Here is a 24,007-nt window from a genome sequence, read left to right on the forward strand (position 1 = left end):
TGATTTCAGTTCTCAAAATTTCTGGAATTTGTTAAGATCCTGCTGCATAACTCTTCATATATGCACATAAAGAAGAGGAACTCCTCTACAGGTTATGGTCATTTCATGCAATATGCATAACATTGGGTCTGTTGTGGATGCTCTCTTACACTGGATTACAGTATAGTTATTACTAATACTGCTGCCATTGCATTTGCTCTAATAACATTATGTTTGTGTACACAGGATATCACAAGATATCCTGCCATTCCACTAAGATAAATACATACGGAATGGGACAGTAACACAGCTAAACTGTGGTGAGGATTAGACTAGCTATGGAAAGCATCTGTTATTATAATATAGGTTTTTATGGGCCAACATCCAGTTCACATGAACAACCTTCACTCTGGCACAAGAGAGCAGCCTAGGTAGCATGTGTCTACCAAACATGAGGCACCAAGTTACGCTGCACCATTTCTTTTACTGGTGGACAAAGACAGGACTTGCAGGATTTCAGATTGCTTAAGCCAGACTCTTGCACAGGTCAGCTCCATATAGCATCTCAAACTCTTCCTGATCGCAGGAGGATTATCTGAATACCTCCCACAATGCACATTTTCTACTACTTTCTTGAACTTTTCAATTTTTAGTGGGGTGTAGTAAAATAGAAGACAAGCCTATATGTATTTTTTAAACTTTTCTTTTGGGAACAATCTTCTTTAATAGCTGCTGTAGAAAAGAAAAGTTGAATTGCAACTAATTAGGATTCTTTATTCCTAAGAAGTTAGAGAGCAAGTAACCATCTATCAATGCACTTCTTCTTAGAGGCTCATCCTGTAAACACTGGATAAAAATAATTTCTTTTCCATCTTTCCTTAGTTTATTCAAACACAAATTTGCCCATCTCCTTTGAAAGACTCACAGGAGAATCAGAAACCATCACAGCACAGCCTGGACTTTTCCAGGAGCAGTTGCATTTTACTGTTGATTCACAGCCTCACAAGAGGAAAATTCATTTTCTGTGACCATTAACTGCAGAAGCAATCTTAAGAACTACACTCATAAGCTGAGAAGTCTCAGCAGTACCTGAAAATTTATCTAACTAGTGACATTTAAAGGAGTCAATTCAAATGCCATCTTTTCTATAGAAAATAATAGATATATTTATAATCAGCAGTATAATTAACAGAATAAGAAAATAAGATTGATATTTATGCAAAATCCAATGAAAAAAAGAGAATAAATCTGCGGAATAATTTTTTCCCCCTCAAAGTAGTCTCTCTAGCCTTAGCCTTCAGAAAGTTTCTTTCCACTTAGAGTAGGCACAGCCCTTTGTAAAAACCTCCAGCTAGCCTAGAATATAAAACTCTCTTTGATTTTTTTTCCCTTTTCTTCAGGAAAGAATTAATTATTTCATGGTGCTGTTGAAGAGGAAAGAACTTGATTTGATGTCAGGAAGAAATAATGAAATCTTTAGTGATAAAAACTTCAGTTCTCTCAATACATTTAAGAACTACATTTCACTGCAGCAGGGAAAAGATAAGTAAGCACTTTGCATCAAAAATATATGAATGTTTTTGAACCTGATTATGAAAACTGGATCAGCAGTCATTTCATACTCTTATTTGTGAACACATGTCTAATAATAAGTGATGTCATTTTTGGCCTAACTGAATGATGTTAAATACAAGTAGGTAGCATTCTATTAAACACGATTCAAACAAGTAATGGGAAAGATGACAAAACTGGCACAGGCTTCCCAGACAGGCTGTGACATTTCTTCCTTGGAGATCTTTAGAGCTGCCTGGAAACAGGCCTGGGTGCTCTGCTCCGAGTGCCCAAGCCTGAGTAGAGTTTGGACCAGATGGACCTGGAGATTCTTTCCCACCTCAGCTATTCCGTAGTTTTGTGATCCTGTGAAGACATAATCTTGTGAACCACACATCTTCCCTGAAGTTACAAGTGCTTTATCATAACTATCTGTTTTCTCACTTTTCCAGCAGTCAAATTTCCAGTCAGTCTCAGATAAAGACTAGTTTCATGACAAATGAAGCCACTGCAGCAATATAGCCACAATGGAGTTTAGAATTGGATTAAACAAAACAAGTTCCCAAACTGCTTGAGGAGTGAGTACCTTATGCTGTCCCTGAACGTGCACAAGAGCAGAAGAGGTTTTTTTTGCCAGGTGGCTCTGAAGTGTGACATGCAAGTATACCCACCTGGTGGGGGACACAAAAATCCCAGCTGTCAGAAGCATCACTTGGAGCATCAGGACAGCTGGACATACTGGATGTGTATCAGGTTCACTACATAAAATAATGAGTGACAAATTATTAACGACTCTGACATCAACACCATCCTTTATTTTCTACCATCAGAATGCAAACGGTCCCCGGAAAGAAAAGGGCAAAGCAACCTACATTAACATAAGGTAAGCAACCCCTCAGGGACCAGCCCTCAGTCTGAAGTTCATGCCTCCTAATGTTCAAGGTCTCTGATGGTCTGATAATAGAGGAACTTTTGTGTTTACCACTTCTTCTGAATTGGTTAACAAGCAGTAAAAATACACTCCGAGAAGTTTTTATCTACTAAATTTATGCACATGAACTGCACTTGAAGACTGCAAGACAGGTTTCCCAGCTAGAACACGGCCTCACAGAGTGCTGCAGCACCATGTTGATATATATTTCTTGAGGATACAGCCTGTTCACCAGGAATATTTTGAAGAAGGCAGTCTTCCTTCACTGAGCTTTTCAGTTTAAGTTATTGAAGAATTCTTTGACTGAATGATGTAAGATATCTTAGAAAAACATTATGTAACTTCATTAAAAGTCTTCTGAAGCTCCACCCAGATGCACAAATCCTCAGAAGGTCTGGGGAAATACTGTCAGCATCCAACAAAACCACAAAGGCTGTACCTAAAGAAAAATAACCTGATGAGAACAAAGAAATAATTGACTTCAACAGTTTGCAGAGAAGTATTCAAAATTGCAGATGCCTCTGGTACTGGCTTGGGCCTGCCAGCTCCTGTTGGTGAATATAGCAGAACTGATATAAAGACATCAGAATTGGGTTCTTACATTTTCAGCTTTTAAATAAACTATTCCCTTTCTCCATACACATCCAAACACTTCAGATGGTATAACAATTTATTGAAGCTGTAAGCACCAGCGTTTACCTGGAAAAACTCCTGACAGGTTCACATTGAAGAAGTAGTATGTTATCAAAAGAACTTCCCTGACCCCTCAGTCATTATTTCTTGACTACACAACTGCTGCTCTCTATAAATAGCTCAGCTTTTTAGTATGATTAATAAAAATATGCTGTGCTTCCAGATGGCATGGGGGATGTTTAACACATGGTATTAAAGAGTTAAAGCATGTAGAATCTGGCTGAAGCACAATGGTCTTGTGAAGGTCCAACCCTCAGCACAAGATAAATAGAGCTTCAGGAGAGAGCTACACTCACACAAGGGTGACGTTGTTAACAGGATTAAGAAAAAGTGGTGCCACTGATAAGACCATACAAGAGCAATGCCACTTGTAGGTCCTTGAAGCAGTGTAACTGCTTCAGTAAGTTCTTAGATATAACAGGCAAAGTGTTGTTAGGAATATCAACAATCATATAGAAGTCCACCCACCCAACTTGTGATAGGAATGCTGGCTACAGACCTCTTCTTCTCAGGAAGTGGTCTTCATCCACAAAATGTGCTTCTTTCAGAAGTTAGGGCTTAAATGAGCTCATTCTGGACACAGGAGAAGAACAGATGAATTGCTTTCACCTGTACTTCCTGGGCCAGCCACATCTTCACTAGGTGCTCAATCACGAGGTCAGGCCATGACACAACAGTTCCCTTACATCACTAATTAACAGATGGATAGAGATGCATAATTAAAGGACATATGTGGTTGCTCCTCACAAGAACATCTAAGCAGCATTCAAGTGGAGCATTCAAGAGCACACAGGCTGCCCAGAGAGGTTGTGGATGCCCCGTCCTTGGAGGTGTTCAAGGCCAGGTTGGATGGGGCCCTGGGCAGCCTGGTTTAGCATTTAACGTGGAGGTTGGTGGCCCTGCATGTGGCAGGGGGGTTGGAGATTCATGATCCTTGAGGTCCCTTGCAACCCTGGCCATTCTGTGATTCTGTGAAGTGCTTGGGTAAGCTATCTAGCTCCACTCCCCAGTATCTGTGTTAGACACTGAGAGAGCTAAAACTCTCTGAAGCAGAGACTCATTGAGCATGTTTGCTCCTGCAAGCAGTTTTAGCCAATAAGAACATAAGAGTCTGTTGCCCTTGCAACAACATTACTTACTTAAGATAAGATTACTAGCATTGAGCACTGCTAGCATCTGCATATGGTAAAAGAAGACTATGGCAGTACATTCTAATTGGACAAAAGCACAGAGAAACAATAAGCAACAAAGAATGAAAATCAGCTTACCCCCTTCCAACAACAGATGATAGCTTAAGAGGAGTACAGTCCCTGTCTAGAAAGATACTACTCCCTTGGCTGCTAACTCTTAAAGTAGGGTGAGGAGGGGTGGGTCCAGGCTCCACCCCCTCTGATCCCTCAAGTGCATTACTTGCAGCTGAGCTTCCTGAGCTATACCTTCTCACCTGGTGCTTAGCCATTGGTTCAGACTCCAACCTGGCAATTCTGTTGTACGCTATTCATGTGTTCATAGGGAGCTAATCCAGCTTTGTGCATACATCTCTCTTGGTCAAACTCCTTTTGTTCCAGTTCTTTCAGGCCTTTTGCCAATGGAAATGTATCAGTTAAAAGTGATTTTATATTTGCTAAGCAGCAACCACAATTTCATCAAAACATGACATGCAAAATTTGGCATATTCTTCCCTGCTGCCTCCCAAAAAACTCAGCATGGTCTGGGGAAAGCGTGGTAAAACAGATGGTTTGTTTCTATAAATGTGCTAATATCTACCTGTAGCTACTGTTGCCTATGGAGTTTTTTGCAACTACACATGAGTTTTCTTTCCCTGGACTCTCATAGGGCATAAATCTCATGCTACGATATTGTGGTACTGAACCCCAGCTAACAGAGGGTATTTTAGTACTAGCTTAGGAATGTGTTTAGCACAGCAACATGGTTCCCAGTCAGTAGGCAGTGTAAGCTCGTGACTGCCCTCAAATGATTGTGCAGACATTCTCTATTGCAGTTCTGTAAGGCTGAGAAAAGAAGTTGAATTATAGCCGTAAAAGACATAAACACACAGGCTCTGAGATCTTAGTGGCTAATTCCATCTTTCCTGGTATCTCTGGCTCTCCACCCAATTCTTTTTAAGGGTGACACTTATTTAAAAAGCATGCAAAACACAGATCTTTCAGTTCATATGACTTTGTCAAATTACAAGTTTCCTCTCCATCCATCCAAATACATATTTGTTTCAGTGCATACAAAAATTTTTATTTGATCATTAGTAACAAAATACCCAAACACCTTTCAATATCTTCTGTATCTTACAGATTTTTCTCTTCCTTCTCAATTCAAACTACTTTGTCTCAGCCATCTCTCAGTAATTCTATCAATGCTGCTAGTTATCTACTCTTTCTAAACATTAAGCTTTGTATTTCAGGATAATTCAAGCATCTTGATACTGGATAACAGCTAACCCTTTGTATTTGCTGACCCATACTCCACCCGAAAACAACTGTGTGGTCTTTTTCAGGAAAACATTTTGGCACTGTATGTTGGATTGCAGTATTTTTATTAGCACTGAATGAATCCCTCAACACAATTCAACCAAAAAATGAGAAAGAGGTCTTTAAACAAATCTGTGCAATTACTCATCTTAATAAAAAATATTTATTTCATGACTATCTGAACAAATGAATATAATTTCCCATGGATTTGCATGCTACATTCCTTCTTGTACTCAGACTCCATTCCTTGCTGCAATATAATCAGTTCTTTCTCTATCTGCTTTATGTTTAACTGAACAAGAGAAGCAGGTTGGATTGATAAGGCTGCATCACAGAGCAGAAACACAGCTCTGTTAAAACTGCTCTTCCTACACAGAGGAATCACTTTGGTCTTTCTGTAACTACCTGAAGGGAGGTTGTAGTGAGCTGGAGTTTGGCCTCTTCTCTCATGCAAATGGTGGGAATGGCCTCTAGAGGGAGAAGGGAACTAGAGGGAATGGCCTCAAGTTGTGCCAGGACAGATTTAGGCTGGACATTAGGAAATACTACTTCTCTGAAAGAGTGGTCAGGCACTGGAATGGGCTGCCCAGGGAGGGGCTGGAGTCACCGACCCTGGAGGTGTTCAAGGAACATTTGGACATTGTGTTGAGGGACATGGTTTAGTGAGAACTATTGGTGATGGGTGGATGGTTGGTCCAGATGATCTTGGAGGTCTCTTCCAACCCCAGTAATTCTGTGATTCTATGATTCTAGACACTTTCCAATTTTTGTAAAGCCTATAGAAAATAATGTGTTCAAGATTTCTCTCTGTGTCAAGCACATCTCTTTTCTCTGTTCTTTGTTTTTAAACAGATGTAAAATCTTTGTTAACCTTTGTTAAATGAGTTAAAAAAATAAATGAGACATGGAGAGTATGCAAATTTTGCTTCCTTGCTAATCCGAGTAGCACACTTACTTGTTCAGCAAACTGCATGAATGTTTCTCCTAAATTCTTGTGCTACATTTTTTAACTACCTTATCAATATACGCCTTGGAGTTGTCAAAAACATTCTCTTCAGTTATTTGTACTAACTGTATAACTCTGGGCAAATACGTTGCAGCAGTTAATACCTCCATCTGAAATGACTGGGAGACTTTGGGAGACTTTTGCCAAATCAAAAAGAAAAAAAAAAAGAAAGAAAAAGAGTTAAAACTAAACACAATGCAAAACATAATTTATGAAAAAAAGAATATTTGGCCATAGTCTTGTAATTATGTCAGCTTCAGCCTGGGCAAAGATCGACCCAAAAAAGTTAGCACAGAACAGCAGCTGAAAAACCCAGTGATCCCTTGACGCTTTCAATCATTTAACTAAGAAGTTTCTTCTGATATTTTTCAACTTGGCAAATTAATTTTTCCAGATGTTAGGGCAAGCTTTCTGCTACTGGCAGAAAAATACAGAAAAGGATATATTTTGAGGAGAAACAACATATCTGCCCTTTATGTCGCAGGAAGCAATAGAGCTAATGGAACCTGGTGAGAAGAAAGTGGGCCATTGCTATGTCCACATGTCTGGACTTTAAACATCTTTCTAAAGGTCTATTGTGCTGCTAGAATCATATACAGTGGGAATGTTTTGCCCATTCTAATCCTTGCAGGAACCATTCACTGCTTCTGGATGGTATTTACCTCTGGGCTAAGAGCATTCACGTACATAAGATTGGTCCAGGACACACACACACACACATATATATACTCTGGAATAAAGTTGAAGGAAAGTTGTTAATTGCTGTCCTGCAGAGAAAAGGCAACATTATTGGCATAGGAAAACATACTGCAAAAGGTGGTCTGACATGTTATTTGCAGCTTCTTTGAATGCCATTTCTTTCTTTATGATCAGGGATCATGTTGGATATTTTTCTTCATATGAAGGGCATATGTTAAGTACAACATGAACTCTCAGTTCTGAATTCTTTTGTAGTAATGGAAATCTAGAGTTAACTCCACAGCTTTCTGAATCTGGTTTATAGAGCTTAGTCAAAAAAGCTTCATAGCTCTTCTCATGTATTTAAGAGGATTGTAATATAAATGAAGGAAAAAGTGGGTCACAACTTTGGCAACCCTTTTCCCTTCCCTCTATTTTTGGTCTCACAGTTAAAGCCTTCAACATTTCCTTGTATGGACAAAACAATTAATAAAAAAAACTCAAAACCTTACAATGGAGGCAACCATACAACTGAAATTGCTTTATTTTACCAGTGAGGAAAATACATAAAAATGGGCAACAGCCTGTAAAAACCCCAATATCATACCACATATGGTGTGAACTGATAAAATTAGTGTAGGTGATCTGCAGATAATGTCTGGGAAATGTTAACAATAAAACTGTATGTGCTGAAGGCCTCCAAAGTTTAAATAAATATTCCTAGTAAATATTATGAAAACCTCTCCTCCTTTCATGAGAACGTGTTCCAAAAAGGCTAAAGGAGATACGGCTTATTTACATTAATCCCATTTTGATCTTCAATAAAAATAACGTACAGGCTGTGTTGGACAGGATGGTACTGCACACCAAGCAGGACAAGGGACAAATCCCATTCATCTCAGCCTGTGGAAGCAGGAGACATCATCATCCTAGGAGAGCAAGCAAAATTTTCTCCCATGTACACTCCTGTTTTGCAGCCTCCAGAGCACATGAATATGAAGGTTCAATTCTTCTGTAGGAAGGAATCCAGTTCAATTCATTCCCTTTATAAAAACTACAAGAAGTATAAAAAACAAAAGAAAAGGAAGTGTGTTTGGAATTGCTGTGTTTGCACATAAGGCTGAAACTGTTCCCAGGTCAGCAGGGAGAGGGTTCCTCTGATCATGGCTCAGCAGGACAGTGCTCTTTGCTCTGCAGATCTAACATTTGTCCTGGATTAAGCACGGTCCAGTGTGGCAACAGAAACAGAAGAGGCTTGGTGAGCTCAGACCAAGGAGCTGGGATAGTTATATGGGTCTGTGATGTTTCTTGGGCTGGTAGACCTAACAAAGCTTTAGGTGAGGATACAGACAAGAAGTTTCAGATGCTGCGAATGGGAAAAGTTTCAAGAAAGTACATGAATGAAGTTTCCTACCTCATCTTCCATCTTCCCAAGAACTCTTTCCCTAACAGAAAATTTCCAGCCACCCTCTTGCATCTCCCTGTTTCTGCAGCATGTGTGGCCAGAGGAAAAGGCAAGAGGAAAGAAAAGTGATCATTCCCCCTCACAGACTGTTACACAGGGTCAAACTAGCTGGAGGAGGAGGCTTGCTGCCAGACTGGTGAGGGCTGGCCATCTAAACCATGAACATATCCCACTTCTGTAGCATTTTTACTTTGCATAAACATAAAAATAAGTATTTGCCTTTGATTAATGTGCTTTAGCTTAGTTACATAAGTGTGTCAATTATCTTTCTTGGTGCTTGTTTACTTGAAATTAAATGGCAGAGAAAATATGTGTCTCACGAGAGCCATGTAAATCATTCCATTAATGGAACTGGATAAGCAAATTGCTCTTTGGATTTTCTTGCTATGTGACTTAGGTGGAACGCCTAAAGACAGGAAATAAAATTTTATTCTTTGCCAGGCTGTGTGTCTATCTATAAACAGGCCACATGGAGGGGTGAAATAACCATGAAGAATGTTTGAAATACCAACTTTTCTCTTCTTGCTTGTGCTCATACCCGTCTTGTGCATGATCCAATTTTTAAAACCTGAATGCTGAAGACAATATGAACTGTACAATGTCTCTTCTCATGTCATAGGATGACAAAACCACTTTATTTTTATTTCATTATTAACCAACGAATTGCTGTTTTTTACACAGGTAAGGCAGGATTGTTTATTAACTTATTTAATCTTCATTGTTATATCTGTTATCCCCAGATCATTCAGTGTACATGGAAATTTTACTGTGAGATGAAGCATCTTTGACAAAAGATAAAGATAAAGAAAAAGATAAAGAAAAGATAAAGTTGTGAAAAGCTGGTAGTTTCCCAACAGTCCTTTGCCCTTTTCACAGGCTGCCAACCTCAATGATCTAGGGTTAAAAAAATTTAAGTTGAAATAAACTAAAAATATCAACAACTTGAGCATTACTTAAATATCTTGTTTCCCTTGACACAAAAGCAATTTCATTTATCTGCACCATTTCCTTCCATTTTTAATAGCTGTCCAAATCTTAGAGGCAGCTTTGTAAATCCCAATCTTACTTTTATCATTTTGATAGGTCATACTGAAAATAGATAAAAGATGCTCATGTTTTTTTCTTGCTGTACTTGCAGTTCTGCCAGCCACAAGCGTAAAGAAAACAGGAATATAATACTCATATCCTTGAAATAGTGTAGAAGTCATGAAGAAGAAAACAACACTTCATTTGTAAGTGATTTGGGACTTTTTGGCTCTGAGAGTGTACTCGTCTCATTCTTTTCATACCTTGTCCACAAGTTAAAAGGACAGAAGCTTTTCTTTTTATGCAATAGGACATTCTTATGAAATAGGACAGTTCTAGCTCTCAGGCAGAATCTTGAGGCTTTAAGAAAAAAAACCACTAGACATAGTGAGACTTGTGATGAAATTCTGAGAGCTCGCAACACCTCAGTCAGGCTTTTTCTTCATTTCTATTGAAGCTGAAACGAAAAGTGCCAGAAAGTGCAAAAACTGATAAACTAGCAGGAAACATTCTTGCCCAGTCAGCTTTCTTTCCTGAAATAAAAGACAAATCTCTTATAAAAAATCTACACACAGTTTCAATGAAGTCAAATTGCAAGATCAGTTCTCATTGACTCCAGCATTAAAACAGCATGCTCACTTAAGGGTTTGCTCAAAGGAACAGAGAGTATTCTAGTACCAGATTTAATTTTGAATATCCTTGGACTTGATAATCCTGTACCTCTTGAGAAGCATGCTGATGCAGACAAATATTTTTCTTCCTGTTTCCTTATCAAGATGAATTTCTGCTTATTTGCTTTGTTGTGGAGTATCTGAACATTCACACTGAACATTGTGCTTCTATTTATGATTAAGATAAGCTGATTTTAGAGCATTAAATTAAAACTTTGAAATTTATTCAAGAAAGTGAGTTTATTGGGCAAAGTTGGATGAAATAAGTTAAAACATTGTAGCTTAAGGCACTCATTTCAAGAGTATATAGTACTGTGTATTCTGTATCCTTTAAACAAGATGGTGATGCTAGCACCAAGTCAGATTTGACATCACAAAATACTTTCTGCAGTTAGTATCTTAGGCTAACACAAGATCCCATGAGCCTCAGCAATGCCTGTGCTGTCATATGTACTTCAGTTATGTGTGCCCACCAAGTCTCTCTCATTAGCACTAGCAATCAAGCAGGCTCAGAGCTGCTGGATCTCCTTGCACAGCTACCTGACAATCAAATCAGGTCATTAAATAAATAAGCAAATAAATAAATACAGATCAACATTTATCTGACTCAGTAAGATGACCTGTACCTCTATTTGTCCCAAATATTAGACACGGTAGCAGAAGTATACATGGAGCAATGGTGGAAAGGTAGGACTACACTTTCAGCAGAAACCTTAAAAAAGGTTAAGCTAATCCAGAAAATTACAAATGACATTACAAATGACATTACAAATTTGTCCAGGCCAGAAAGTTGTGGGTGGTTTGAATGGTTCTGCTTTTCCACTGCCTTGCTTTTTAGGCAACCCTTCCAGCCTGCAGGAACTGGTCTCAAGGAACAGAGCAGCTGAACTGACAGGTCTCATTTGGCAGTGTTTCACATTTTCTTCCTGCAAGTGTAAATCAGTCCACCAGCTGCTAAGCAGAAAACATAAGGGCTGAATTCATTTCTTTTCCTTAGGTCTGCTTTCGACTAATGTAATAAAAATGAATGTGATCACTGTAAAGAATACTTTGGAAGTCATGACAGCATCTAGTTCAGCATTAGTTTTTTTCATGATTCTAGAGGGCAAAACTTTGAATTTTCATTTATTAAGGTGCTTATTTGTTCTCAGTGTTATCTTACTTTCACATACCTAAAATCAAATGAATTTTAATGTTATAGACAAGATTTCCATTAGGAACCAAATAAGCAATCTGAGGCAACTGCCAACACAGCATTTTGTAACTTATGGTAGCAGAGGGTTGCACACATTTAATGAAAATTTTAAGCAGTTGATTTAAAAGTTTATATATCACAAAGCAGATTCTCTATTACTCTCCTTGGTAGTAAGCAAAAATCAGTGCTTTGAAAATAAAGGAAGGATTTTTTCTATGATTAGCATGAAATTCTTCTGTGCAACAGAAAATTCATCTATTTGTGTTGCATTTGTCTTTGAGTATGGGGAAATATCTAATGAATACTGCAGTGGTGCTGCTGTAAAGGAGTGGCATGGCATCAAAGTTATCTGTGTTTACTGCACTTAAATGACATCTAAACTCAGATACACCAACAGCTGTTTAATACGAGCAACTGAATACAGTCGTTCAGAACACTTAGACACACAGTTTTCAGGAAACAGCTATCGTTTCCTCATTGATGCTGACTATATCCTTCAGTACTTAAAATACATTTTAAGACAAATCCTTTTCTAAGCTCATGTTTATGATGTTTCCATATGCACTAGGCATCTGTAGTTTCCATCTTTTCTCATTGTGTAGCAGGCCCTTGTCCCACTGTTTTGCCTGTTTCTCTAATAGAGAAACAGTTCTCTTAATAGAGCACATAGTCCAAAGAAACAATATGAACAGTGTGCAGTACAAACTTCTCAATTTACAATCTGTACATAATTGGTGCATATTGTGCAAGGCCAAGCAACATATAAAAGCTGATGCTTTGAGTTCTGGTGGCTCTAAAACAGAGAATACTGTCAAGGTCACTAAATGTTTGACAAGCTATGAAAGGAATATGGCACAGTTCCTATCACTGGAGACGCACAGCCAAGTTTGAAATTACAGGTCTTACCCAGTCTAATTATGAGTATCTCCAAAAATGATGGTGATACCACAGCCCCTCTGGGCAACCACTTCCAGTGCTTGATCACTCTCACTGTGAATAATGTGCCTGTTCTCTTCCAGAGATTAAGCTCTGGAAAAGAGGTGATAACAGCAGCCATTAGAGCCTACTGGGAATTAGCAATCCTGCAGTGTCCTGCCAGACTGCTCTGGGGTGACAGTGTTTGCTTATGGTTAGACTTCAAGCTCTCCAAAATGCAGCATCTGAAGCAAGTTCTCTCATCACTTATATACCTTCACAAGTTTTCTTTTTTTAGCTTTCCCATCCACCCTTACAACTTTCCCATCCATCTTTACATGTCAACAGAGTATTCTACAGACACTCCTTAACCGTGCATGCGGACACTTAACCAATCAGAGCTGTGTGCCATTCCTTCTTCTAGAAGTGTCATTGGTTCTCATGCTGTTTATCTTGCTCCACAGCTGCTGCTCTGAACAGTTTTTCTTGTATTCCCACAACAAACCAGCACTAATCATTACAGACGTTCATTTCTCAGACTGTGTTTCATGAGAAGGGTCACAAGGCTTTGGCTGTTTGCTTGCTGGCTGGTTGGGTTTTACCACCAATAATTCCAACAAGCACACCACCTGTTGTTCTTAGGGCACAACTAGAAACTGGAACTGCCTTGTTCTATGTTGTGTGTGTGCATCATGAATCCATTTGCTACTTGTTCTAGGAGCAGTTTTAATCCCGTTGCTTTTAATGAGCTGTGCTGGGCAGTACTCATCTTGCTACTTCTAGATTTGGTGATATATAAAGAAGTAGGACTCCATTTTTGTCAGTTTGCTGGATCTAGTTACGAGAGGGTCCTTTGGTTTCAGAGGAGTTGTACAGGTGATTGAGAAATTGTGTTCTGTAGACAAATGAAAACTCCTTAAAGGGAAAAGTTCACCTTCTTACCAAGACACTTCCAGAAGGAACAGGAGCTGATGTGCAAGGATTTTGAGAAGGCAAATAACACTGCAAGGAAACATTTTTCCTCTGAGATCAAGACAAGGAAGGGGTGGAAGCATAGTCTGAAGTATGCTGCTGCCAGTGGTGGAGATTCATAGATTCCTGGGTAACTGAGCTGTTGTGTGAACATCTCATATCAGCTGACAAGGTCTTTAATACCGCCTAGAAATTTCAAAACCTCTGTGAAATAGTAAAAAAACAAAACAAAACAAAACATAACACTTACTTTGCTCTTTGGGCAAACATCATCAACTCAAAACGGATAACTTGTGGGATGTTGTAAGTCCAGAGACTATTTCTTTCTGACAGTGCTATTTAGTTCTTGTGGAGTATCAGGTGATTATTTTTATTTCATCCCTACATTCACTCTCATCACTAGTCTTTTCATAGGAAAATGTGATGGATCAGTTTTGTTGTTTTTATCTTTTAATCACTCCTCATAATTTCAGAAGATTCAGTTAATCGTGGCAGAAGATAAACTCTTCCAACAGTTGTACTCCAATGATGAAACATGGATTTCTGTTAAGACTAAGCAGAAGAAACTAGTGATGGGACTAGAGGGAACGGCCTCAAGTTGTACCAGGGGAGGTTCAGGTTGGTCAGCCACTAGAATGGACTGCCCAGAGAGGTGGTGCAGTCACCAACCCTGGCGGGGTTCAAGGAACATTTAGGTATTGTGTTCAGGGACATGGCTCAGCGGGAAAATATTGGTGATAGGTGGTTGGTTGGGCTAGATGATCATGGAGGTCTTTTCCAACTTTGGTGATTTTATGATTCTATTCCATGAGAAAAAAAACTCTGCCAATGATTTGATTTTTTTTTTCCCCATAGTTTTGACTGTGAGGGAAATAGAAATGTTGTTGTAATATCTTGTTATAATAATGACTGCAAACATAGACCAGCACTGAACTTCAGGTCAAGCAAATTAAAGAGATGAAGAAAAGACAAGTAGGCTAAGAAACTGAACAAAATACACCAACTAAGTTGGAAAAATATTTTGTTCATGTGCTTGTTTGTAAAGCCAGTGCACAGCTCATCAGGCAAACTACTGATTACTTTTTTCCAAATTCTATCATCGCTTACCTTGGGAGAAAATGTTTGCTGGAACTTGCTGTACTTCTACCAGGTCTTTAATTATCCAACTGGGATGCAATTTACAGCCAGCATTTTAAGGCGAGTCTTGGAGGTGCAGTTCCCATTAGCATTAATAAAGTGCTCATAGTGTGAAGGTAACTATAATCATTTTGCAGATTAAACACAGTACTGTCAAAACTTTTCCTAATATTAAAAATCTGAAGGCATTCTTTCAAAATGGGTGAGTATACTTTTGTCTACATAGGAGCAATTGCAGTAGTTTTGACTTCTTTGGGTGAACAGAAATATCTCTCCGAGACTGATCTTGGTCTGCCAGAAAGCATTCTTATGAATGGGTGGCCTGGATGGTGTAGGTGTTCAGGACCTTTGAAAGTCACACCGGAGGATCTTTGAATTATATAATGAGTTTGAAGTGCATTTTAAGTTTCAAAATTTAATTCTTCATGCAAATAGATAGCTAGATTGCTAACTTAAAAAAAAAAAAAAAAAAGACAACAACAAAACAAAAACCAGCCCAATCTGCACGGATATACATTGAGTGCCGCAGTAGGATGGTTCTGTGAATATCATGAATTGCAGACAAGCACAGAATGTGATCCCATGAGAAAAGTCCTTTCTCTCCCTCTGAAATACAAACCTCTGCATGTGACAGATACAGTTTTGCTCTCAGTGGATATCTTATCTCTCGAGCTGTACAAAAAGCCTACGTAAAGAGTTTCAACATCAGACTTGTAGGAATGCAGTGTTGCTGTAAATAAAATGAAGTTCATGTGCAGATAATTGCATGAGGAATTGAAAAACATGTTTCAAATATAGAGGTATGTAACTGCAGGTACCCGTTGCCCTGCAGACCTTTGCTTTTGCTACTACACCAGTATGAGAATCCAGAGAGACAGAAATACAGCTGAAATCTTCAAGCTAGATAGCAAAAGAAGGCATTTAAGAAATAAGCAAATCAAGAAACAATATAGCCTAAAATCAATTTTCTCTGTAATTTTATGCAGCTGTATGCATAATACATACATTTAAACACAGAGATATTGAGATAAATTCAAACCTGTGAATAAGTGGATTTCCTGGGTGGGAAAACCTTGCATTCGTGTTGGCACTGGCTGATGAGATACCTATTCTGCTCCATAGCAGCAGGAAAGCTGAGCTGCCACCTGTCTAGTACAGGGCTGATCTGCCTTTGCCATCTATCCTCCCCAGAAGGATGTGTGTGCATCCTTGCCATGTTATTGCCTGCGTGGACACTGTCTCTTTCTTCCAGCCATGCAGTGACAACAAACTGCAAAGTAATTCTTAAGGGCCATAAAAAGATTTAGTTTTTTCAAACCTTTGCTTTGATTCTATCACATTTTTAAAGTGTAGCCTGTCTTCGTTTATTTTTTTTCCCAATATTTTACCTATCAACAAGTTAGACTTAATTTGTCTGAAGTTTCTTATTTCTGAACCGTGTGGTTTCAACAGAAATTCAGCACTTGTGAGGTCCTTACCTTATTTCAATCTCGCCTTTTATCAGTAGGTTCAGACAAAAATGGAAAGAGCAGCAAGTCAGTCTTAACTCATCAGAAAACATAAGCACACACTTAAATTTGAAGCGTATGATTATTTGATTAAGATCAATGGATAGCTTACATTTATAGGCAGGCTGAGCCAAGGCTTTGTTTAAAAACTGAAGTTTGGTTTTGATGGGACCAATGTGACACAAGTACGCGCAGAAGCCGGAGGAAGGTATTTCCAAGGTATTTTCCATTTGAAAATTTGTTCTGAAAAAGAGACTTGAGATACACTTATTGCACACTGGGAAGAACACCAGGAAGAATCCCAAATTTACTTAGGGACATTTGATGAAGCACAATGCATCCAGAAAATTTCTTAGTATGTGAACTAGTCAAAACATTGAGTGACATATACTAAAATAGCCTATTTCCATGGAAGTCACGGACTGAGGTCAGCTGAGGCTGGACACTGACCTCTTGTTTGAAGATCACGTTATTTATTTTTAAACAATACCCAGGTTGTGTACGTTGAACTGCAAAACACTCAAAAATATTTACATTTGCAGCAGGGGAACCTTTTGGATTCTGTGATCACCACTCCTGCCTGCACTTTCAGTTAATCCTTCAAGCGAGGAAGTACCTTTCACTGATAACTCTGAAAAGGAAGCATGTAATCGCACTGACGGTGAATGAGTGCAAAGAAAACACAAATTCTGTCTCAGTTCCCTCATGTGCTCTCCTCTTGTCTTTGAGGGGGCCACTTAACTCCATAATGAGAGAATTCGGAGCAGAGGAACGAGGTAGCCTGCCAGGCAGCTGATCACTCAGGGTCTCTGCTTAATTGTTCCCTGAGTTCAGCTGACTACCTCTACCCATGAGCCACAAACCAAGGATAAGGAGTGCACAGGGCCCTTAGGCAGCCTGAATGCTTGTGGTTCTCTGGTAGCTTAGTCTAAGGATATTGCTATCAAGAACACAAGAAAAAAATGGCAAGGACTGGACTAACCCAATACTTCTGAGCTTCCCTTGCCTACAGAAGCACCTACACATCCCTTGTGGATCTACAAGTCCTGCCTCTGGCACTTGAAGGTGGAAAACTATACTCAGATCCTGTAGTATATGAAAGGCCAGACAGGGCAGTGGGGTTAAAGTCTGAACCTCCAACAAAGCCAAACACCAGGGCTGATCTGCACAGCTCCTCTTCTCTTTGCTCACCAGCTTAATCCCAGCTGAAGCACTGCAACAGGTTTGGTAGTTATGTTACAGGAAGGATTCAGGGGTGGCTGGCTCAAGCTACATGTCTAAAAACGTGGCTGTTTGGATTACCATGGAATCTGGTGATTCTCCATTGTTTCCCACCTCTAAACTGGTGCTTCATTTCTGCATGAAAGGGTTTCTCTGCTTAAGTAGTTATCACCTTGTGACTTCTGTGGCTATTCTATGCACTATTTCTAAGATGATTAAGAAAAGTAAACTTTTCTTTGCTAGATATGGTAAGATTTCTATGAAGATCTATGCATTTATGGGAATACTTTAGGAATCCATAACTTGAATGCAGTTGAAAACATCAGCAACCTTAAAGTACAGCTACCATAAATCATCTATTTCTGTATAGGAATTATGTTGTGAAATGTTGAATGCCTGCATTGTACAGACAGCAAATGACTGGAAATAATCTTTTTTAATTCCTCCGTCTGATACACTTGGGTTCTTTTACTGAAAAGAGCATCAGGAAACATCAGCTAGAACTGATCCTAAGCTTGACATGTCTTGCTTTTCTGAACAGTTGCTTCTGCTGTACTTGTCACCACAATGTTGGATGAACTTCCATGGCTGTGTTTAACAGCAGGAATAATATGGTTTTTTTGCTTGTTTGTTTGTTTGTTTTTGTAGCAGGAGAAGCATGTATATTGGAAGAAAAGCATGTATATTTTTATTAATATATGTTTGGTAAATATATATGTTTTTTATTTAAGCAGGATCAAAGAATGAGGAGGCAGTGGCTGGAGTATAAAAGGCAGCTGGTTCTTTGGGAGAGCCCTTCATTTCTGGTGGATTCCTCTCATGAGCTCCATTACTGATACAACATCCACACATGTAAGCTTTCGTCTTGTAGCAGAGCCTTCATCACATTAGAAGAGTTTAAAGACTGACTAGAGCAGCAGCATATTTTGGGACTGGGTTTTGGGCAACCATCAGTCTTGATGAAAAAGATCAAGCCTTTGAGCTTGATTAGAAGACCTACAGGAAATTGATGTGGAAGCCTGACATCCCACCTTTCAGCCCAGACTTTGTAACAAGAAAAGCCTTTTCAATTTCTTTCAGCCTGCATTAAGGCTCACAAAATCTCCCTGAGCTGTTCCTTGCGAGGTACAAGCACATTTGTCTAAACACATGGGTAGAACTCGGGCAGAATATGATCTGCCTACAAATCAGAGATTTCTAGAGGGTTAGTTAGATGAGTTACAGAGAGTTGTCTCATCAAAAATCCAACTTTAGTGATTCCATCATCTGACTCAAAACATTTGTTCATTATTCTTCAGCAGCAAGATATGTGTGGTATTTGGATAGATGAAATCATTCAGAATACTCTAGACTCTGCACAGGCTAGGTGTGTGTAGTTCAGAATACTTCCCTTCAGCCTGAGAGCCAAAATTGGCCCTTCTACACTGACAAAATTCCCCTGACATAGGTGAAGTGACAAAGCTGTAACTAATTGGGCTAAGCATGCAAACATTCGCTGTGCACAGCCAAAGAATAATCCTGGCTCCAAATGTTTTTCCTGAATACATTTTCATGGTACCTGGCCTCATTTTAGCCTGAACAATACATTTTTGTCTACAGACACTAAAAATAGCTCAAGTACTAATTAAAAAAGATAAACAAGCTGTGACAGAAAACAATAAAGACAAGGAAATGTGAAAGCATTTTTACATAGCCAGCAGCTTCCCTGGCACCATTTCTAGCTATGAAGAGGGTTATTAGCAAGCCCAGAATTATATAAACAGCTTCCCCTGCCAGCTCCTGGACAACAGAATCATCATTTACTTACAAATTATTCAAGTCAGCAAAATCCACCTTTTCATTAGACCAGTGGAAAGATTGGCAGAGGTTTCTAAATGTGGGATTATGATCAGAAAAAATTACTCTCTTTTTCAACTGTTCAGTGCCCTAATTTTATGCACTCACTGCTATTCCTGCTTTCCTCGTTGGCAGGAAAGGGTGTTTATCACTGTGAACACAGCATGGCCATCAACTGCAGGAGGGGTAGCAGCATTCCTCCCTGAGAAATGCACCAATGTCAAAATTGTTCACTAGTTCCAAGACGCTAGATCTTTGCTACCAGAAGTGAAAATGGAGAAAGGAATAAACAGATTCAGTTTGGGACTATGCTAACAATGGTTAGAGTTTAAACCAGCAAGCAATGCAAATGTGATCTGGACTTATTGAGGAATTTTGCATGATTTTAAATGATTAATTTGAGGATAAGCTACGCATCTCTTCAGATTTCTAACCTGATGCAAAAAATAGGCAAAAGGGCCAACATCAGGGCTCCCATTTGCCATGAGTGACAGAGCAGCGTGCATGTCAGGGGAGTAGAGGCTGGGATGTGGGAAATTGTGTCACTGGGAGCCCTCAGGCAAAGCAGGAGGCCCTGGTTCAGTAAATCACATAACTTGGAAGGAGCAAACAGTCCTACCAGTGGGGTGTAATCAGGTTATGCCTGTGTTCAAGTGCTTTGCAGGATAGTGGCTGTATCTCTCGGCTCCTGTCTTAAAACAGTAACAACGATATTTCCATCAAGATGAGAAGTAATTGATTTTGTAACAGCTACAGAAAAGGTGACGCCTGTAGCTACAAAACAACTCAATAGCAGAAGAAATAGGACAGTATCTGAAATAATATCTTGGGATGCTAATTTTTATAAGTAGTTCTGTTTTGAAGAGTGTGTTAAATACTCACCTTAACTCTGACTGAACTGCATTTGAAAAAGAAAACCACCTGAAAAACTCTGGAGATAACAAATAGGAATCAAGTGACTTTGCTCATCATGTATCATGAGTAGATGCCTTCACACCTGAACAAAGTTTTTGAAAACTCTATTTGGCCTGAAGAATCAGGACGAGCTTACTCTCTAGGACCTGGAGTTAGCAAAGTCATCACTTTATGCATCACTGCTTCTGCTACAAATATTCTGTAAAACAAAGCCAGGTACTTACTGTGGTCTCCTAAAAGCAGTCCCTGGGGAATAATATTGTTCTCAACATCACTAAAACAAACAAAAACAAAACAAAACAAAACAAAAAAAAGAGACAAAAAAACCAGAAGTGGAATAGCCTCATGGTGGCATTTCTATATTATAACTGCATTTAGGATTAAAAAATAAGAACTAATGTGCAGAAATATACTTACAGTTGAGCAACTATTACTTCTTAATCCACATTCTCTTTATTCAGACAAAAGATACAGTTGGCCTGGTAGACTGAGGGATAAGTCCCACAAGAGGGTCAAGCCAGTACAACTGCGAATTGCTGCTGGTGGACGCAGCCCTGCAGCAGTCCTGCTTCCCATCACCTTGCTGACCTGGGCTGCCTTCCCATCGTTGTGCTGGCTCACACACTTCAGTTCACCTGAACCTGAGAAAGGTAAACTCCCAAAGAAGCTGCAGCAGGAATAATTTTCAACCCCGCTCAGGCTGAGCGTGCAGATTTGCCTGACATTTTCTGCTCAGCAGTACTTCTGTGTTGATCCCAATACTTCGAAATTTCTTCAGTAACTTTCAAGGAGGGTGAAGGCCTTTAGAAACCAGCTAAAATTATTGTGACAGATAGCTCTGCTCTGTTCCCACTAACGTCCAGAACTCAAGCAATTTCATGCATCATTACCAGCCCCAGCCAAAATCAATGGTTGTAATTGAGATGTAGCATGTAAATGTGGCTCCCGTGGCAGGACTTCATCTGTCAGGGCTTCCAGGGCAAAGCGGATGCAAGGTAAAGGCTGTTTCTACAGCAGATGACTTTTCCCCAGGTACTTAGCATGCACTCTTACAGCAGTTCAGTGTACAACAGCTCAAGCTAGTCATTGAATATCTAACAGTATGGACTATGAAACCATAAAAGCTTTCTTTTATGTCATCTGCAGTGTTCCTACAGTGACTAGTTGTTAGCAAAGACAAATTGCTCCTCATTTTTCTTACCTATGAAATGGTGCTGTTGCTTTAAGCAATGTCAGCAATACCATGCTTTGGCTATTCACCTGAGTGGGGATTAATTCTTATCAGGAGAAAGTCTGCTTTTCCAGAACAATGGGAACAAAGGCCTCTGAAGCCAGTGTGTGGCTGACTGGTGTTCCCAAGCACCATATCTCTGCAGAACAGAGACAGCCCACAGCCTTTGTGGTCACATCATTCATTGCGTAGTCCCGATTTAAAATTGAAGCAGGTTGCTTTCAGAAGGGCATTTCTATAAAATAAATAAAGAACTGTGTGCAAACACAAGTCTAAAAGAAAAAGAAATGCCCTGCAAGATCTTTGAAGTCTTCACATTTAGTTGCCTTCAGATTAACCTCTTAGCAGCAAACAAAAATGAGCTCCATTTGTGCAAGTCAGGACTTTCCAGAGAGTTTGCTCGTGAGGAGGTGTGGGCATGAGGAATGCTATGGGCTGACAGATAATATATCTGAAAAGGACTTTGAAGTTACACTGAATAGTCCCTATATCGGGCCTTCAAAGGCACAGTGGCGGTAAGCTAAACCTGAGAAATAAAAGAAAGTTATTTTATTATCAAACATAATTTTGTTCCCAGACTCAAGCCTTTCCCAGTTGCAGGTGTTGTCAGTCTTCTCTCTGATGTTACAGGTAGAGGTGCTCAATGGGAATAAACAGAGTGTGGCTCTGCTTCACATTTCTTCTTTCAGAGTATAAGTACCATGGTAAAGAGGAGAGTTGGTAAGTATGGTAAATAATTGAGACTAGTTCTCTTCCTAATTTACTGCTGGGACTCATTTGGCTCAGTTTTGTCCTTGTGGTATTAAAAACTAAGGAGAACTCCATTTAAGGCAATGGGAACAATTAGCTTGGAAGTACGAAAACAATGGAATGAGGTTCATTGGAACCATTTACATATTAGAGAAACTACTTGAAAACTTGTTTCACAGTCTTGTTTTTTTCTGCCCTCTTACCACACAGTTCTGCAGTTATGTCGTAGTTTTGGAACTTCCCTTTTGAAGAGCAAAAACTAAAATAGGGCAGAAATTATAACAAAAATACAGAAATGGCTGGCAACTTGAGCTTGAGAGGGTAGCAGCATAGCTAGCAGCAATGTCTTATTTTGAGAGAGCTAGCAGCATAATTCTGAGATTCCTCCTCACCTCTGGGAGCAAGGCAAATTATTTTGGCACCAAGAGCATGTGCAGAACAGCGCTCCTCCATGGCTTATGATGAGGACAGAGCAAAGGCTCTGCTCATTCCCTAGGCTTGCCTACACATCCTGTTTATGTCTGCCTTTCCAAAACTGCTTTTCCTTATAATTAAAGATGTCTCCATGGCAAAAAGATAACCGGTGGCAGGGTATGAGGAACACCTCCTTTCTGTGGACCCCCTCATGTCAAGAGAAAGAAATCTCTGCTTGTTTTGCTGGAATTACAAGTAGGGGTTTCAGTACTGCTTCAGTGCCCCAGAACACATTGTTGTTTTCACTCAGAAGCTGCCCAGCACTGCCCCTAATAGCAGGGAACTGGGACAGGGAAAAAGCAAGGTATTTGCTACAGTAAAGTGAGTATTTTTCTCTGCCATAATTAAGATTCCTCTTTCTGGGTGCAATGCTTTACTGCACCTAGTAGAAATTTTAATACTTTCAGTCCTTTCTTCTTGCAATAGACCATTGCACAAGCAGAATTTTGGTGGATTTTTTTTTTCTTCTATAAACATATCCTCTAAGATAAAGTTGCTCTTTACTCTGTTCCCAACTCATCCAAATTTTACTGAATTATCTCTTTAGTGTAAGTCTTCTGCACACAATTAATCTGCTTATAGAGGCAGTTTCTACATCAATTTGCTAATATTCGCCTTTTAGGTGAACCACAGGAATCCCATAACAGAAAAGAAAACACAGTGAGGCCTTCCTGCTCATACACCGCCTTTAAGGACGGCAGGCTGCACATCTTGTTCTCCTCTCACCCACCACAGGAACTCCCCCAACTTAACTCTGTTCATGGGGTCAACTTTTAGGCTGGCAGAAGTCCAGTGACTTCATTAGTGGCACACTGGAGAGCAGCACAGACCCAGCCCTCTGGGCTTTAAATAACACTTTAACATTGGTGTTGTGACTGCTAGAAGAAATTAAACTCTGGCTGGCCTGAGCTGTCTCGGGGGGTCCAAGTACCCACATGTAGCAGATAATATAACAGACTGTTACCTCCTGCCTCTGCGCAGCTTTGGGAGACCAGATGTCTCTAGCCTTAGTAGCTAAATACCTGCAAATGGAAGTGTGCAAAGCTAACATAATTTCACACTCACATCACCACTTGCTTTTGGGATTTGATTTTTGGCTAAAAAGATCAGGTCCCATTAATCCTAGAGACCTCTCAGGGCTGGAGATAACTGAAAACCAGAACCCAAATCTTCATGTTTCAGGAAGTTATTTGGGATCTATCTCCCTTTCCTTGTGCACCTGCAAATACAGCTTACTTTGTCTGTTCTGGTGTCTGAAAAAGGAAAACATACCAGAATCAAATGCTCCTGGCTGTGTGGGATGTGCCCTGAAATGAGAAGTGCCTGTACCAATAAAGCATGTCCGGTGCCCTCAGGTCATCCTGGCT

At 39.6% G+C, this 24,007-nt stretch overlaps 1 long non-coding RNA gene across 1 annotated transcript; it reads right to left on the reverse strand.

The window, feature by feature from the left end:
- Positions 1 to 525: 525 nt before the first annotated feature.
- On the reverse strand, positions 526 to 4,462 carry LOC125691465 (uncharacterized). Its single transcript, XR_007376142.1, has 5 exons — positions 4,423 to 4,462; positions 3,654 to 3,844; positions 2,403 to 2,900; positions 2,202 to 2,288; positions 526 to 1,896 (listed from the first exon to the last, which is right to left on the reverse strand). It is a non-coding gene; the product is annotated as an uncharacterized LOC125691465 (long non-coding RNA).
- Positions 4,463 to 24,007: the final 19,545 nt, after the last annotated feature.

The sequence above is a fragment of the Lagopus muta genome, chromosome 3 (assembly GCF_023343835.1).
Source record: "Lagopus muta isolate bLagMut1 chromosome 3, bLagMut1 primary, whole genome shotgun sequence".
NCBI lineage: Eukaryota > Metazoa > Chordata > Aves > Galliformes > Phasianidae > Lagopus > Lagopus muta.